Source organism: Bubalus bubalis, chromosome 7 (genome assembly GCF_019923935.1).
Source record: "Bubalus bubalis isolate 160015118507 breed Murrah chromosome 7, NDDB_SH_1, whole genome shotgun sequence".
NCBI lineage: Eukaryota > Metazoa > Chordata > Mammalia > Artiodactyla > Bovidae > Bubalus > Bubalus bubalis.
Genome location: NC_059163.1, coordinates 30,081,338 through 30,100,146, shown reverse-complemented (window position 1 = coordinate 30,100,146; position 18,809 = coordinate 30,081,338).

Here is an 18,809-nt window from a genome sequence, read left to right as displayed (position 1 = left end):
GGATCCCTGGGCTGGGAAAATCTCCTGGAGAAGCAAATGGCTACCCACTCCAATATTCTTGCCTAGAGAATCCCATGAGTGGAGGAGCCTGATGGTCTACAGTCTATAGGGTCGCAAAGAGTTGGACACAACTGAGCACAACAGAATCAGTGATAAATTTACCAGAGAGGTAATCCATGGCCCTGTGTAAAATAATATCTTTTGTCAAGCACTGTTAAAAGGGATAAAATCAGTTATAAAATAATTAGAAAAATAAAGAATCATTTTTAAAAGGATGTTTTAGCCCATTCAGGGTGCTATAGCAGATTATCATAGACTAGGTATCTTATAAATAATAGAAACTTATTCCTCACAGTTCTGGAGGCTGGGACGTCCAAGCTCAAGGGGGCTCCAGCAGATTAGGTGTCTGGTAAGAACCCACTTCCTGGATCGCAGACAGTGGTCTTTTTGCTGTCACTTCACAAAGCAATAGGAATAAGGGCTAGTTGAGCATCTCTTATAAGAGTCCTAATCCTACTCTTGGGGACTCCACTCTCATGACCTAAACCCCTCCCAAAGGGCCCCACCTCCAAATATCATCATATGAGGGTTAGATTTTAACCCTCATGAATTTGGGGGGACTCAGCCAGTTTATGGCAAGGGAGTAATCCCCCTTAACACTCCCATAGTGCCAGTAATGAAAGAGGTAAATGTGATAAACATGGTCAATCATTTTATAGATTTGTCAAGAATTTAGCCATTAATCCCTGTAGTTCCTAACCCTGCAACTGTTCTGATTTCTAACTTTAGTACATTTATCTGAAAAGTTATTTCTCCGTGATTGACCTGTGTTCTGCATTTTCTTTCTCTCTTTTCTCTCTGTCTATTTTTCTTTGTCTTCCTCTAGCAGATGAGTCTAAATTCTTGTTTGCTTTTACTTACGGTGTCTGATACTTACATCAAAGGATTCCTCAAGGGTTTCACAATTCTTCTAGTATGCTTTTCTCATTATTAAAGAAAAAAAGAACAGTAGAGGAATTTGTCTCACCCAAGAGATGTATAATTAATAAAAATGCAGATGATTTGCCAGTAGCGGCAGAAACTAGAGAACAAAAATGGATATTTTGCCTCTGATACAACACTTTGCTTTGCAGGAGCCTAAGATCTCACTAGAAAATGATAATAGTGCCACTAGGTAAAATATTTAGGGCATCTGCTGTCAGCTCGGAGAAGGCAATGGCACCCCACTCCAGTACTCTTGCCTGGAAACTCCCATGGACAGAGGAGCCTGGTGGGCTGCAGTCCATGGGGTCGCTAAGAGTTGGGCACGACTGAGTGACTTCACTTTCACTTTTCACTTTTCATGCATTGGAGAAGGAAATGACAACCCACTCCAGTGTTCTTGCCTGGAGAATCCCAGGGACGGGGGAGCCTGGTGGGCTGCCGTCTCTGGGGTCGCACAGAGTCGGACACGACTGAAGCGACTTAGCAGCAGCAGCAGCTGTCAGCTGGGCTCCACCAAGTGTGATAATCTTAGAGTCAGCCCATTTTGTAGATAAAATGGCCAGCTATCAAAACAAAAACAAACAAACAACTAAGACAATATTTGGAATTGGTACAGAATAGTGAACACTGCAAAAGAGCACACCTTTTGCAGAGTGAACAAAACCTCTGATAACAATTAATTATACAATTCTCCAGAAACTCCAATTTGTCTCTACACTCTCAAGAGGTTTTTGAGCAACTAAAATTGACTACATGCTCTCCCCCAGCTTTGACATATCCTAATTAAAAAAAAAAAAAACAACTGATTGATTTTTCTGTGGAAGGGTAAGAATCCAAATCTGAAAGTTTGTCATAAAAATATAAAAATTATACTTATTTATTTTAGGGCTTCCCTGGTGGTTCAGCTGGTAAAGAATCTGCCTGCAATGCAGGAGACCCTGGTTTGATTCCTGGGTCGGGAAGATACCCTGGAGAAGGGAACAGCTTTCCACTCCAGTAGAACTGCCTAGAGAATTCCATGGACAGAAAAGCCTGGCAGGCTACAGTGCATGGGGTCTCAAAGAGTTGGACATGACTGAACAACTTTCACTTTCATTTATTTATTTTGGATAAAGTCAATTAACAAACCCAACCCCAGATGGCCACCCTAATTACCAAGTGATATACGATGAACTATGTGTGACAAATGGTGTTGTCAAGTCCTCTTACTTGAGGACTAGGTATCGTTCATCTTGTGAATATGTCTAAAATAAGTTGTATATATGAGAGAGTGAGATTTACCTCTGTCTTTGAAATCTCTGTAGTGAATTGCTTGCAACACATGTCATGTTCTGGTTTAATGCTTATTTAATAATAAAATAGTTTACTTTCTCTTCTACCACTGGAGAGATTTTTTGGTTTACAGGAGATTTTATTTTTAATTACATTTTCCCAATATACACAGGCCGTGCCTATCACTTCAGAAAGAGTATTTAATTCATGGGTTGAAAAGGACATGTATCAGTTACCTTTTTCAGAGTAAATTGGTCAATCTCTTACCTTCATCAAATGTAGGAGATCAACCATCATACCATCTGGAGATATCTGCTCACAAAAGTTCTTAGCCATTTGGAGATCAGTCATCAAACACACTTTTTTTTTTTTTTTTCTATTCTGCAGTATCCATCATTACGTTGTACCAGTTATGATTTGCCAGCCTTCTGCTGGCAGAAGGTAATCTCTCAGAAGTGGCCTCATCTTTAAAGAATACACTTGGGATTCTACAACCATCTAGTCTTGGCCTCCTACTACCTGTTTAGAATTTGATCAATCAGTTGACTTCACATGGTAAGTGAGTAAGTGAATATAACATCTTTCCAGGTTGCCCCCAAATTACTAGGCTTCTCAATAACAAGGGGAAAGTGATATTACTGCCTTTTTTTTTTCCTAATCGCCACATATCTCAATAACCCTGTGTACAAGACAGTAAAAGAGACATTGATGTATTAAAAAAAAAAAGGAAAAGGAAAGCAATGTGAAGTCACTCAGTAGTGTCCAGCTCTTTGTGACCTCATGGACTGTAGCCTACCAGACTCCTCTGCCCATGGAATTTTCCAGGTAAGATACTGGAGTGGGTTGCCATTTCCTTCTCCAGGAGATCTGCCCGACCCGGAGATTGAACCCGGGTCTCCAGCATTGTAGGCAGACGCTTTACCATCTGAACCACCAGGGAAGTCCTTTAAAGGGGGCTATGAATAAAATTTTCATCAATTTGCTTTCTGTCTGCCACTCTCTATTTTCCCCAAATCTTATCAGAAAGATTGTTCTCCTGTAGTCTGCCCCAAGGTGTTTCCTACTTCAATCCAGGGATGGGTAGACAGCCATTCTGACAGCTAGTCATCACCATGTTTTGACATCCTGTCCCAGTCCACTTGGGCTTTGTAACAAAATAGCCAGCCTGAGAGGCTTAAACAATAGACATTTATCTTTCACTGTACTGCTTAGTCACTTCAGTCATGTCTGACTCTGTGCAACCCTATGGACTGTAGCCTGCCAGGCTCATCTGTCCATGGAATTCTTCAGGCAAGAGTACTAGAGTAGATTTCCATGCCCTCCTCCAGAGGATCTTCCCAACCCAGGGATTGAACCCTGGTCTCCTGCATTGCAGGCAGATTCTTAACCACTGAGCCACCATGTAGAGGTTGGAAAATCCAAGATTAAGGGGCTAGAAGATTTGATTCTTGGCAAGGGCCCTCTTCCTGGCTAATACTTTTTTTTTCTGTGTCCTCATATGATGGAGAAAGCTCTAGTCTCTTCTTATAAGGTCACTAACCCCATTATGGGAGCTTCTCCCTCACAACCTCATCTTAATTTATTTCCAGATGCCCCATATCCTAATACTACTACATTAACCCAGATAATCACGACGGTGTGATCACTGACCTAGAGCCAGACATCCTGGAATGTGAAGTCAAGTGGGCCTTAGAAAGCATCACTACAAACAAAGCTAGTGGAGGTGATGGAATCCCAGTGGAGCTATTTCAAATCCTGAAAGATGATGCTGTCAAAGTGCTGCACTCAATATGCCAGCAAATTTGGAAAACTCAGCAGTGACCACAGGACTGGAAAAGGTCAGTTTTCATTCCAATCCCAAAGAAAGGCAATGCCAAAGAATGCTCAAACTACGGCACAATTGCACTTATCTCACACACTAGTAAAGTAATGCTCAAAATTCTCCAAACCAGGCTTCAGCAATATGTGAACCGTGAACTTCCTGATGTTCAAGCTGGTTTTAGAAAAGGCAGAGGAACCAGAGAACAAATTGCCAACATCCGCTGGATCATGGAAAAAGCAAGAGAGTTCCAGAAAAACATCTATTTCTGCTTTATTGACTATGTCAAAGCCTTTGACTGTGTGGATCACAATAAACTGTGGAAAATTCTGAAAGAGATGGGAATACCAGACCACCTGACCTGCCTCTTGAGAAATCTGTATGCAGGTCAGGAAGCAACAGTTAGAACTGGACATGGAACAACAGACTGGTTCCAAATAGGAAAAGGAGTTCGTCAAGGCTGTATATTGTCACCTTGGTTATTTAACTTATAGGCAGAGTACATCATGAGAAACGCTGGACTGGAAGAAACACAAGCTGGAATCAAGATTGCCGGGAGAAATATCAATAACCTCAGATATGCAGATGACACCACCCTTATGGCAGAAAGTGAAGAGGAACTCAAAAGCCTCTTGATGAAAGTGAAAGTGGAGAGTGAAAAAGTTGGCTTAAAGCTCAACGTTCAGAAAACGAAGATCATGGCATGTGGTCCCATCACTTCATGGGAAATAGATGCAGAAACAGTGGAAACAGTGTCAGACTTTATTTTTCTGGGCTGCAAAATCACTGCAGATGGTGACTGCAGCCATGAAATTAAAAGATGCTTACTCCTTGGAAGGAAAGTTATGACCAACCTAGATAGCATATTCAAAAGCAGAGACATCACTTTGCCAACAAAGGTCCGTCTAGTCAAGGCTATGGTTTTTCCAGTGGTCATGTATGGATGTGAGAGTTGGACTGTGAAGAAGGCTGAGTGCCAAAGAATTGATGTTTTTGAACTGTGGTGTTGGAGAAGACCCTTGAGAGTCCCTTGGCCTGCAAGGAGATCCAACCAGTCCATTCTGAAGGAGATCAGCCCTGGGATTTCTTTGGAAGGAATGATGCTCAAGCTGAAGCTCCAGTACTTTGGCCACCTCATGCGAAGAGTTGACTCATTGGAAAAGACTCTGATGCTGGGAGGGATTGGAGGCAGGAGGAGAAGGGGACGACAGAGGATGAGATGGCTGGATGGCATCACTTACTCGATGGACTTGAGTCTCAGTGAACTCCAGGAGTTGGTGTTGGACAGGGAGGCCTATCGTGCTGCGATTCATGGGGTCACAAAGAGTCGGACACGACTGAGCGACTGATCTGATATGCTTTTTTTTTGAGGGGGAGAGGAGACACAAACATTGAGTCCATAACACATCTCATCATTTTTTCTTACCAAAATTGTCTTAGTCATTTTGATTGATGGGTCCAAAAGACAACTCTGCCACAGTGCCAATCTGATCTAACTGAAAGGATTGGACAGTGCATTCAGATATCCACTAGTTAGAAACCCTGCCGAGAATCAAGAATTACTAATTTTTTCCAGGGCATAATCATTAAGGAGCACAGGTAGATCAGGGAGAAATCTAGGTCTCTATTGCAGCTCCGGGGTCCTTTCTTGCTTCTCGACTTGAAGATACGCATAAACCTCTCTAAGCAAAATTTGTTGTCCTATCACTTACACAGAGAAGCCATTTAAAAGGTCATACAATGTCTCCATTTATCTATTTTTTTTAAGTTATTTATTTATTATTTTGGCTGTGTCAGGTCTTCTTTGCATCATGCGGGATCTTTCATTGATGTGGGATCTTTCATTGTGGTGCACAGACTCTCTAGTTGTGGCCCGTTGTCCCAGTAGTTGCAGCCCACAGTCTTAATTGCTCCATGGCATGGAGGATCTTAGTTCCTGGACCAGGGCTGGAACCTGCATCCCCTACTTTGCAAGGCGGATTCTTAATCCTTTCCCAGGGAAGTCCCACTGTCTCCATTTATACTCAGACATTTACATAGCTTAGGTGACATTTTCCAGGGAGCCATCCTCTATAAATTGAAAAGTCATAGCTCTGTTTGCGGTTTGTGCTCAGTTGCTCAGTGACCCAATGGACTGTAGCCCACCAGGCTTTTCTGTCCATGGAATTCTGCAGGCAAGTATATTGGAGTGCAATGCCAGTTCCTCCTCCAGGGGATCTTTCTGACCCAGGGATCGAATCCACATCTCATGCATCTCCTGTGTTGGCAGGTGGATTCTTCACCACTGGGCCACAGCAGCAATCCCAAATAGCCATGGCCATATCGCTAGAAGAATTCCATAAAATGATTCTCTTGCTGGCAAAAACTTCAGAATGTGCTGACAATAACATGTTTACAGGAAAATTTGATCAGTCCCCTTTTTCTTTCCTTGAATGTTTCCATGATGAACTATAATTCATTTGGTGTTTTCTGATTACCACTGTTACATGTCTCTGATGACCAAACAGTTTCTAAATCAAGGAACCATTGGACATTGAGTTAGAAGCAATGCCTAGATTTCTGAGTTTGGGTTTGAGCCAAGACAAATGTGATATAACTGAAAATTAAACCAATCTTCTATAGCCTCATCAAGCATATGAACATGTATGCTTTCCATCTCTCCCTGACTATTAGGTGAGAGTAAGGAATCACTGGGAGAAGGCAATGACACCCCACTCCAGTACTCTTGCCTGGAAAATCCCATGGACGGAGGAGCCTGGTGGGCTGTAGTCCACGGGGTCTCGAAGAGTTGGACACTTACTGGGCGACTTCACTTTCACTTTTCACTTTCATGCATTGGAGAAGGAAATGGCAACACACTCCAGTGTTCTTGCCTGGAGAATCCCAGGGACGGGGGAGCCTGGTGGGTGGCTGTCTATGGGGTCACAGAGTCGGACACGACTGAAGCGACTTAGCAGCAGCAGCAGCAGCAGCAAGTAATCACTACTCCATTTGTCTGTAATAATTCAATGTCACTCTCCCTAAGCAGAAAGTCCTTTGAATGAAACTGTTTAAAAATGGAAAGCACCCAAATAGAATGACACACTTCTTATGAAATAAGGCAAGTTGCTTTACATTGAAAGTATTTTCTAAGAGATTAATGCATTTATGACGTGTCTATTTAATTTTTTTATTTGCTCAAATTAACATCTCCATATTCAAGCAGGGGTGATAATTGTGGCAGTATGAAACTCATCTCCTTTAATAGAGAATTATAAATAATTCAGACCAAAGGACATAAGGAGAGCAGGCAGAATCCCTTTCTAGTGTTTTTCTCCCACCAAAGGATCCATTTGCTTTATTTTTTCACACTAGTAAAAATATGGTAAATTTGCTCCTGTTTTGTCTCATTTGTATTTGGGTTGGGTTGTAGGTGAAGAAAATTACTTCCTTTATGGGTGTAACCACAGAGAGAGAGTAATTTGATTTACGATCACATGGCATAAAGTTTTACTTTTACCTTTGCTCTTTTTGGTTTCCCTGTAATATGTAGTTTAAACTCTGCATTTCAAAGGTGTGTTTGTGCTAAGTTACTTCAGTCATGTCTAACTCCCACCAGGCTCTTCTGTCCATGGGATTCTCCAGGCAAGAATACTGGAGTGAATTGCTGTGCCCTCCTCCATGGGATCTTCCCAACCCAGGAAATGTAAATTCTTGGCCCCACTCCAGATCACAAAATCAGAATCTCAGGATGATTACCCAGGATTCTGTGTTTTATCAGCTCTCTGGGTGATTGTTATGAATTCTTATGAATGCTCATGGCTGAGAAGTATTTATTTAAACTGGCCTTGTGTAAATGTTTGCTGGTATTGAAAAAGTATAGCTCATATCTGCAAGTTTCTCAGGTGCAGACCTAGAATATGGCAATGTTCTTGGGTGAATATGTCTTTAACCTCCAGACCTCTGAATGGTATTGTCACAGTTCGAGGAATCACCCACTCCTCTGCCTGCATAAATGATACTTAACCTCTCTGGGATCTTATTTCTTCACCTATAACCTGGTTTGCTCTGGTCTGGAGAGATAAGCTTAACAGGGCAAAGAATACTCAGAGAGAACTCCAGGTGTCTTCTCTATGCTTGGTCAGCCTGGGTCAAGAGTGCAAGCTCATCCCCCAAATTCCTCAAATTTTATTCAACATAGAGGACTTAGTGATGATGTACCTGGTAATTCATAGATGTCTAGTTTGTCAAGATGTCAACTAAGACTTTGCTAAGTGATGTCATGCTCAGAACTATGTAGCTAGAAAGTGTTGGGGCCAGTCATGGACCCCTGACTCCTGGTCCATTTCCTCTTCACTATTTGGCACTCCATCTCTACAATCAGACACGTTTAGTTGGTGGTATGGAAATGAAGTAAAGTGAACTGACAAATTGTGTTCTATGGAGAATGAACAAACTAGAGATATAAAGTCAGTTTCTGTTAAACCTTGAAAGTAAATGGGATGTGATCATGGGCAGCAAATGATTTTTATTAATTTTATCTTCATTAAGTTTGAATTTTTCAATGGCATGGATTTCTCCCTATCAAGTTATAAATATACAGTATCTATATAATTATATGTAACTATCTATAGAGATATATGTAAAGCAAAATTAGGAAAATTACATAATTTCAAATGAAATCTTTAGGTGAATTGAAGGCTGTAGAAAAAAGATGTGAATAGCTGGAATCCAGAAGAAACTCTGAAATCAGCTGCAAAGTCTCCACCTTTCTGCCAGCAAGTTCTTTCTTCTTCAGAAACAGAATGAACCAAACACAGTGAAATAAAGGCCACAGATGGACTGCATTCACCTTCTACTGAACTCATCAATTAAAGGAAAATTATATTCTAACATTAAAATCACATTTGTCACAGTGCCTTTATTTTTAACTCATCTCTTTTTAGCTCTAAATAAAGAAGATGGGATAATTGATTATTACTGAAAAACTTTTAAAACAATTATGGCTAGATTTTTAGAGAAATAATGAATCAAAATTAGCCCTCATTTTACAGATGAAGAATTTCTCAAGGTCACACAGATAGTAAATAATCAAGTCAGGTCTAGAAATCAGATTCCTGATATTAAAGTTTAATGCTATTTCTGCCTGTCTTTGCTGAACTGAGGTCAAAACAAAGAGGAATAAAAATATATAAAATGATAACCCCCCAAAACACATAGTTTGGGTGAAGCAGCCTTTAAATTCAATTGTTTCCCCAATGACATTCTTTAGTTTCTCTTTTGATAGCTTGTATGACAGAGACTTTTCTAACTGTTTTATATTAATTAACTCATACAATAATTTTTTCATACACAAGATAAACAAAATCAAGAAGCTAAAGGAGAAAATTAACATATCTATGTGATAGACACTACAATCACCCCTATTTTACACATAAGGAAACAGAGGTCCAACTTTTAGGTTGTTTATGGTTAAACAGACAGTAAGTGATGGTTCTGCGATATGAACTCAGAACCTCCAAATAGCCACTACATTATACAGACTCCCCACTGATTCTATAAATCATTCAATGTCTCCAGCTTGAAACGTCTCAATTTTAAAAAGGCATCGCAGGTTCATTATCTAATAATCATACTTTCCTTTAAGTTTTAAAGCTATTTTAAAATGTAAAGAAGCACAAATTAAAGACACCAATAATTCTACCTACAACCCCAAAGTTACCATTATTAATATCACATTTTGTATTATTTTTCAGTCTTTCCTCATACTTTTTTTATTTTTTTGTAAATATGAACGACTTTTTCCTCAAGCTTCATTATCTTTGAGTAGAGATAAAATTCTGACTTCACAATATCCCAGTTCCTAGTACTTACAGACTATCTGGTGATGCCCACATGTAGAGTCATCTCTTGTGTTGTTGGAAGAGGGTGTTTGCTACGACTGAAGTACTCATAGAAGTCCCTCGGATGTCCAGCAAATGCTACCATAAAGAAAGCTAAGCACCAAAAAACTGATGCTTTTGAACTGTGGTGTTGGAGAAGACTCTTGAGAGTCCCTTGGCCTGCAAAGAGATCCACCCAGTCCATCCTAAAGGAAATCAGTCCTGAATATTCTTTGGAAGGACTGATGGTGAAGCTGAAGCTCCAATACTTTGGCTACCTGATGCAAAAAACTGACTTACTGGAAAAGACCCTGATGCTGGGAAAGATTGAAGCCTGGAGGAGAAAGGGATGACAGAGGATGAGATGGTTGGAGGCATCACCCACTCGATGGACATGAGTTTGAGTGGGCTCCAGGGGGTTGGTGATGGACAAGAAAGCCCAGCATACTGCAGTCCATGGGGTTGCAAAGAGAGGGACATGACTGAACAACTGAACTGAACTGAAGTACTTAACGAATGTCCCTCAGATGTTTAGCAAATGCTACCAAGTAAACTAAATGCCTGGGCTTCCCAGGTGGCTCACTGGTAAAGAATCTGCCTGTCAATACCGGAGATGTAGGGGACACAGGTTTGATCCCTGGGTTGGGAAAATCCCCTGGAGGAGGAAATGGCAACCCACTCCAGTATTCTCACCTGGAAAATTCCATGGACAGAGGAGCCTGGCGGGATACAGTCCATGGAGTCACAAAGTGGTTGAGTGTTCAGGCAAACTAAAATGCCCAGCGCTACGTTGGACAACATGGTTCCGGGTTGGGTGCTGCTGTCCTACAGGCACCATGACTCCAAATGGAAGTCACTTCTTTCCTCTGGCCACTGCGGTCTCCACTAGCTACCACTGCCACCCTCCTAGTGTCCCCACTAGTATATCAGATCCTTCAAGTTGTCAAAGATGCACAGTAGATAAAGGAAAGCGGACTGTGCTTACTTGGTTGAATGAATGGGTAAAAGAGGGGTCTCCTGAGGCTTGCTTAATCCTTAGTGGTTTGAAAAGTTTTCCATCTATCAGTTTCTCCTCCAGCCTTGTCTGAGAGCACGGATCTGTGGTGCTAGCGGCCACCTTATCACAGGTTCTGACTCAACTCGCTGAGTTTTTTTCACTCACAGAAGGGTCCTAGTACCCTGTACATAAATTTCTCCTTGACTTTTCTGGTCCGTGTGTCAGACAGAGCAAACAAGCTTGAATTACCTCCCAAGAGGCCCCTTATTCACCAGCAAGTAAATTTTTGTGAATTTTTTGGGTTGCTGGGTGATATGTCCATCTGCACTATATCTGTAACAATTCCCCTTCTTGGCAGCAAGTATTCTTATTTTTTTAATATTTTCTATGTCACTAGATAAAAAAATGACTCAATAGGCTTTTTAAATTGAAGTTTTTATTAGTAATGAGATAATATTTACTATGTTTTAGTATTATTCTATTAAATCAATTCATAAGAAAATTTTTCACTTTTCAAGAATATGATTTATTGCTTTACTGGTTTCATTTATTTCCTAATTTTTTGTATAAATAATTTCCCACTCTTATGTCTTTTTAAGATATTGCTACTTTACTAAATCAATTCACAAGCAAATTCTTCATTTATCAACAATATGATTTATTACTTTGCTGGTTTCATTTATTCCCTAATTTTTTGTATAAATAATTTCCCACTGTTATGTCTTTTTAAGATATTACTGCTCTGCTAAATCAATTCTTAAGCAAATTCTTCATTTATCAAGAATATGATTTATTACTTTGCTGGTATCATTTATTCCCTAATTTTTTATATAAATAATGTCCCACTTTTATGTCTTTTTAAGGTATAACTACTCTACTAAATCAATTCGTAAGAAAATTCTTTACTTATCAAGAACATGATTTATTGCTTTACTGGTTTCATTTACCCACTAATTTTTATATAAATTATTTCCCACTCTTTTTTATTATAAGATGACTTAACTCTTAGCTGAATGATAGCTTGTGCTCTTTTAATAGAAGTTTACATAAATGGCATAAAGCATTAAAAATTTCAATTTGCAAGCTGAGGGGGCCTCTGGGCATTTACATGGTACTCTTGTTCCTTCTCCTGAGAAGACATGGAATTGATAAACTCTCCCTCTTAACACTGCATGACTCTAGAGCAAAGATATTACAAAGCCCTGAGGAAGCCCTCCAAAAAGCAAATGTATGCTTCTTGCTATTTTGTGATATATCTATTCAGTAATAGAGGGGACCTGGCTTTGTGCCCTACTGAAAATGTATCTATGAGTTCAGAAATAATCAGAGTCAGCCATTTGGATTATAAATGGGTGGTTGGGACAACCTCCCCATTGGATGCAGTTGATAGGCACTGTCCACAGAATATTGTTTGTGAACAACAGTGCCTTTCTGTTTCTAAGGAGAGAGCCAACTGCATGAGAATTTAATCTAAAGCAGAGGACTGGGCAACTAGTCCTCCCAAGACCTGCTAGTCACCTGCTAGTCACCTAGTATTATTTATATGATCTTGCATGGAAATCTTTATTTGGTAATCTCTCTCTTTTGATACTCTGGATACACTTTTAATCACTTTAAAAAGAATCAAATAACTAAGGAGGACATGAGGAATAAAGGAGTTACTCTGGAAGAAAGCAAGATTTTGAAAACAGCTGTATTTTGCAAATCTCAGACTCTTCGCATATGATTGAAAGCTTGACTGAATATAAAATTATGATCTCATAAATTTCCTCTTAGCATGGCATTTTCTGATAGCACCAAATGTGAAAATTTAGTCAAACTAACTTCTGCCACATTGCTGCTCATTTTAATCTTAATATTTTTGTGGTTTACTGTGTTAAACTGAATCCCAGGTGAGTTTTTCTTTGCATTTAAATTTCAAGGGTGATGTTTTCATCACTTTAATGTGAATATGCAGAATTCTTGTAGCTCAGGTTCAAGGTTGTGTTTATATGTTTATTTTAATCACAAAATTTTCCCTGTGTTATAGATCTCATGACTCTTTTTGCTTCATTTTTTTTCTCAGATCTTCTTGGGATTATCTGCTTTCTAAGATTTGATCTTCATTTTATGTCATAAATTTTTTCTATCACTCCTGTAATTTTCTTCTTTTATGTAGTCACTATTGCTGCTAGGGCTATTTTCACATGAGACAAATTAAGTGCTAAGTCATAAATAGCACTACTAGCAATAAAATCAGTAACTACATATTGAGAAAAAGTGTATTTCATAAAACAAGTAAAAGAATTCTGAACTTACATGCAAGTATACACAGATAAGAGTATGTTCAGTTCAGTTCAGTCACTCAGTTGTGTCCAACTCTTTGTGACCCCATGAACAGCAGCATACCAGGCCTCCCTGTCCATCACCAACTCCTGGAGTTCACCCAAAGCCATGTCCATTGAGTCGGTGATGCCATCCAACCGTCTCAACCTCTGTTGTCCCCTTCTCCTCATGCCCTCAATCTTTCCCAGCATCAGGGTCTTTTCAAATGCATCAGCTCTTCGCATCAGGTGGCCAAAGTATTGGAGTTTCCACTTCAACATCAGTCCTTCCAGTGAACACCCGGGACTGATTTCCTTCAGGATGGACTGATTGGATCTCCTTGAAGTCCAGGGGACTCTTAACAATCTTCTCCAACACCACAGTTCAAAAGCATCATTTGTTCGGCTTTCAGGATTCTTTACAGTCCAACTCTCACATCCATACATGACCACTGGGAAAACCAAAGCCTTGACTAGAAGGACCTTTGTTGAAAAAGTAATGTCTCTGCTTTTCAATATGCTGTCTAGATTGGTCATAACTTTCATTCCAAGGAGCAAACGTCTTTTCATTTCATGGCTGCAATCACCATCTGCAGTGATTTTGGAACCCAGAAAAATAAAGTCAGCCACTGTTTCCACTGTTTCTCCATCTATTTGCCACGAAGTGGTGGGACTGGATGCCATGATCCTAGTTTTCTGAATGTTGAGCTTTAAGCCAACTTTTTCACTCTCCTCTTTCACTTTCATCAAGAGGCTCTTTAGTTCTTCTTCACTTTCTGCCATAAAGGTGGTGTCATCTGCATATCTGAGGTTATTGATATTTCTCCTGGCAATCTTGATTCCAGCTTGTGCTTCCTCCAGCCCAGTGTTTCCCATGATGTACTCTGCATATAAGTTAAATAAGCAGGCTGACAATATACAGCCTTAATGTACTCCTTTTCCTGTCTGGAACCAGTCTGTTGTTCCATGTCCAGTTCTAACTGTTGCTTCCTGACCTGTATAAGAGTATAGCACCCAAATATATTAAGGATATACTGACATGTGCAAATCTATATACAATATTTCTCAGAACTGCTGAATATATTATCTGATAAGTCTGAAGGGCCAGAATAGTGAGGAGATTATCCTGGATAAATACAAGTGGGCCCAATATAATCACATGAGTCCTCAAAAGCAGAGGAGATTTGCCTGCTGTTGTCAAAGAAAGATGGTAGCACGAGAAAAGATTGAATGCTGCTTTGTTGCTGGTTCTGAAATGTAGCGGACTAGGTGCAAGACCCAGAGAGAGCCATTGAAGAGCTGGACAGGCGAGGAAATGGCTTATTCCCTTGAGCCTCTAGAAAGGAATATCTGCTAACACCTTGATTTTAGTCCAGTGTTACCAGTATCAGTGCTCAAGCCTGCAGAACAGTAAGGTAATATACTTGGATTATTTTAAGTCGTGTGTGTGTGTGTGTGTGTGTGTGTATGTTTGTGTGTATACACCATGCTCATTATATATATTATAAATAATATATATATATGCATACACAGACACACATTAAAATTCCAATCAAAGAGGCCATTACATTAATAAACCAAAACTTAAGCCAGAGTCAATACATTCAAATCTGAGAAAATTAAGCTTAAAAACAACCAATCACAAGTGGCCACCTAAGATCTGAAAAAGGATATGTGTGTGTATATATATATATATATATATGGATTGCTTTGCAGTATACCTGAAACTAACACAACATTGCAAATCAACTATATTTCAATCAAAAAAGAAAAGAAAAAAGAACGGTGAGCTAGGCTTTCCCAAATAAGACACCACTGAGGATGAGATGGTTGGATGACATCACTGACTCAATGCACAGGAGCTTGAGCAAACTCGGGGAGATAGTGAAGGCCAGGGAAGCCTGGCATGCTGCAGTTCATGGGGTTGCAGAGTCAGATGTGACTTAGTGACTGAACAACATCAACAAAGCTTTAGCCAGTCAAATAATTTTCCTTGCTGTTCTTCCAAGGCTGCACTGCTCTATAAAAATCTGTCTCCCGCTCCTGTTGATGTAATGCTCTTAGCCACATTCAGTTTGGCACTGCCCAATTCAAATTGATGTTTGCTCAAATAGTCTTGAAAACTTAATATGCCTCAGTTTATCAAACCTGGGTCTTCTACATTGCAGGCAGATTCTTTACTGTCTGCATCACCAGGGAAGCCCTATCCTTTGTCAATAAATAGATATCTATATCTGTTCATACTCATTCCAATCCAAAACCAGAGTGTTCATTTCAGCATTTTCACTTTCACTCCTCTCTCATTTCTAATTTCTTTCTCTGACAGTGGGAAACCTGGCTCTCCTTACTACAATGTAGAGTGTATAGTATATAATTATTATTCAGCAATACTACATATAGAAAATAGTTTCAAAAGTGCTAGCCCATACATTTGTGAGAAAAAATGTTTATCAACTGTATACAGTTCTTTCTGGATTCACCTTTACAATATCTACTAAAAACATCGTTTTACCAGATTTCTTGCCAGCTCCTTTCTTTCCCACCATGAGGCACATTCTCCACCTCTAAGCAGCTGCTTCCTGCATTTCTGCCTTGTGGCTCCAACCAGTTAGCAATCAATCAACAAACTAAGGGAGGAGAAAAGTTGTTGTTATTGCTTAGTCACTAAGTCATGCCTGACTCTTCTGTGACCCCATAGACTGTAGCCCACCAGGTTCTCCTGTCCATGTGATTTCCCAGGAAAGAATACTGGAATGGGTTGCCATTTCCTTCTTCAGGGAATCTTCCTGACCCAGGAATCAAACCCGAGTCCCCTGTATTGCAGGCAGATTCTTTACCACTGAGTCACCAGGAGCCCCAAGGAGAAAAGTAGCTCAGGCAATTGGGCTCCCTCTTCTGCCTTTCTTTCTTGGGTACCTACACTTTATTTTTTGTTGTTATTGTTGTTGCCTTGTCCAGTTGGAACTTATTTTTGTTCAAAGGCTCACAAGATTGTTCAATACTCTCTTCAGTTTCCTCACCTCTTAACAGCCATTTTCTGCTTGACTTCTAAGTATCTCTAAAGAATACTAAACTAATCTCAGTGTTTCATTTTTTCACTAAAACCTTGGCTCCTTAGTTCTTGGCTGCCTGAGGTGCAATCCAAAGCTTTACAACAGATGGGATGTTTGATTGTTTTTTTTTTTCTTCCTTAAGCTTCTCAGTTACTCTTGGGAGCTCTGATCACCAACAAGCTAGTCCTTTACAGCTAGAAGGAGAAATCCCCAAAACCTGTAACTATTTCCCTGGATGATATTTTTAGTGTTTAGTTTTAGTTTGTTTCTCAGTTAATCCAAAATTAGCAGCCTGCAACTGTTATTTCTCCTGTTCCAATATTTTTCTTAATAGTGAATTATCTTTGGCCTTAAATTGTATTGCCCTTCTTCACCATTTTTAGAATTTCTAATCGGAATTTTGAAGAGAACATGAGTCTTTGTGTGCAGGTTATCATTTGGTCTGGACATATTTTAGGTTTGGAATCAATTTGTTTTTTCTCTTACTCAAAGAATAGAACACTTCTTAAGTCAAAAAACTTTCATTATCATTGTGGGTAATTCCAGAATATTTTTATGAAGTCATTTTCCCTGGAGAGTGTCTTCAACTATCGATATATTAGCAAAAAGCATTTTAGGCTTTAGAAAAGAGAGAGTGAATTAATATGTAAAAAGTGTTCACAAACCAAAAAATAGCTTTCATCTTTTCAAATCCACCATTAAATAAAGGAATTCTTTACTTATTATCAATTTCATATTTCAAAAAGTGCAGTTGCAATTATTTTCTATATAGATACACATAATGAATATTCCAAAAGTGATACTGTGTAACTGACACAGACACATCCTCCATAGAACCTCCTGTTTCCCACTGAGATATCAAGTGGGCTAGCTGAGACCCAGGAAGGCAGCAGAGAGAGCTCAATATATGGAGTTTATGTGCAAGTATCACAAGTCAATGGCTAAATCTTATACAGATATATTATATCCAGCAGAAAACAATTTTCCTGTCACAAGAAAGGCTCATTCTATTGTATGTCAAGAAAAATTTCTTATCTTATACTTTAATGAAATGTCCCTCAAGATGATCCCACTCTTTCAGCTCTAAATCAAGGTACCCCCAGAAACTTTTTAATTATCAGTTTTGTTGTGCTGATTAAATATTTACCACCCAAATCATGTAACTGCATTGTGTGGTTATATCAGCAATGTTAGGGTTTGCTTGAAATTGCAATAGTATCCCATTATCCACAGTTTACTTTTCATGGTTTCATTTACCAGTGGTCATCAGCACTGGTCCAAAAATGTTAAAAGGCAAATTCCAGAAATAAACAATTCATGAATTTTAAGCTGCACACAGTTCTGAAGGATGTAATGAACTCTCTCTCTTTCTGCCTAGGACATGGTGGTGGTGGTGGTGGTTTAGTTTGCTAGGTCATGTCCGGCTACTGCGACTCCATGGACTATAACCCTTCAGGCTCCTCTGTCCACAGGATTTCCCAGGCAAGGATACTGGAGTAGGTTGCCATTTCCTACTCCAGGGGATCTTCAAAACCCAGGGATCGAATCTGTGTCTCCTGCATCGCAGACAGTCTAGACTGCCCAGGATATGATCCTCCCTTTGATCAGTGTATCCCACCTCTTAGTCACTTCATAGCCATCTCAGTTAACTGATCAGCTTCACAGTATTGCAAAGCTTGGGCTCAAGTCACCCTTATTTTGCTTAATAATGGCCCCAAACAGCAAGAGTAGTGATGCTGTCAATCCAAATATGAAAAGGACAAGCAATAAAGTGCTTCCTTTAAGTTAAAAGGTGAAGGTTTTCAGTTTAATAAGGAAAGAAAAAATATTGCCTTCCCAGATTACTAAAATCTATGGTAAGAGCAAATGCATCTGAGAATTTATGAAAAATAAAAGGAAATTTGTGTTAGTTTTGTTATTGCACCACAAAGTACACAAATTATGGCCTCAGTGTATGATAAGTACTTAGTTAATGTGGAAAAGGCATAAAGTTTAAATAATAATAGAGAATGAGAGAAACCATATTTACATAACTTATTAGAATTTGTTATAATTGTTCTATTTTATCATTAATTATTATTGTTCAAATCTTACTGTGCCTAAAATTTATAAATTAAACTTTATAATAGATATGTGTGTATAGGAAAAATCATACTAATAGTGTTTGATACTACCCATGGTTTAGGGCATCCACTGGAGGTCTTAGAATGTATCCTCCATGGTGAGGGGGACAGTTGTATTTCTATAGCATGGTCTAATGACCATGAACAAATCTCATAACCTTAAATGTAAAACACTGGGAGCCATGTAAAGAGGAATAAGTCTATTTGTTTTTATTTCTAACAAGCAATTGATCCTGTGTGCTTTAGGAGAACCTCCATTCTCCAGTGGTCATGTACGGATGTGAGAGTTGGACTATAAAGAAAGCTGAGCACAGAAGAATTGATGCTTTTGAACCATGGTGTTGGAGAAGACTCTTGAGAGTCCCTTGGACTACAAGGAGATCCAACCAGTCCATCC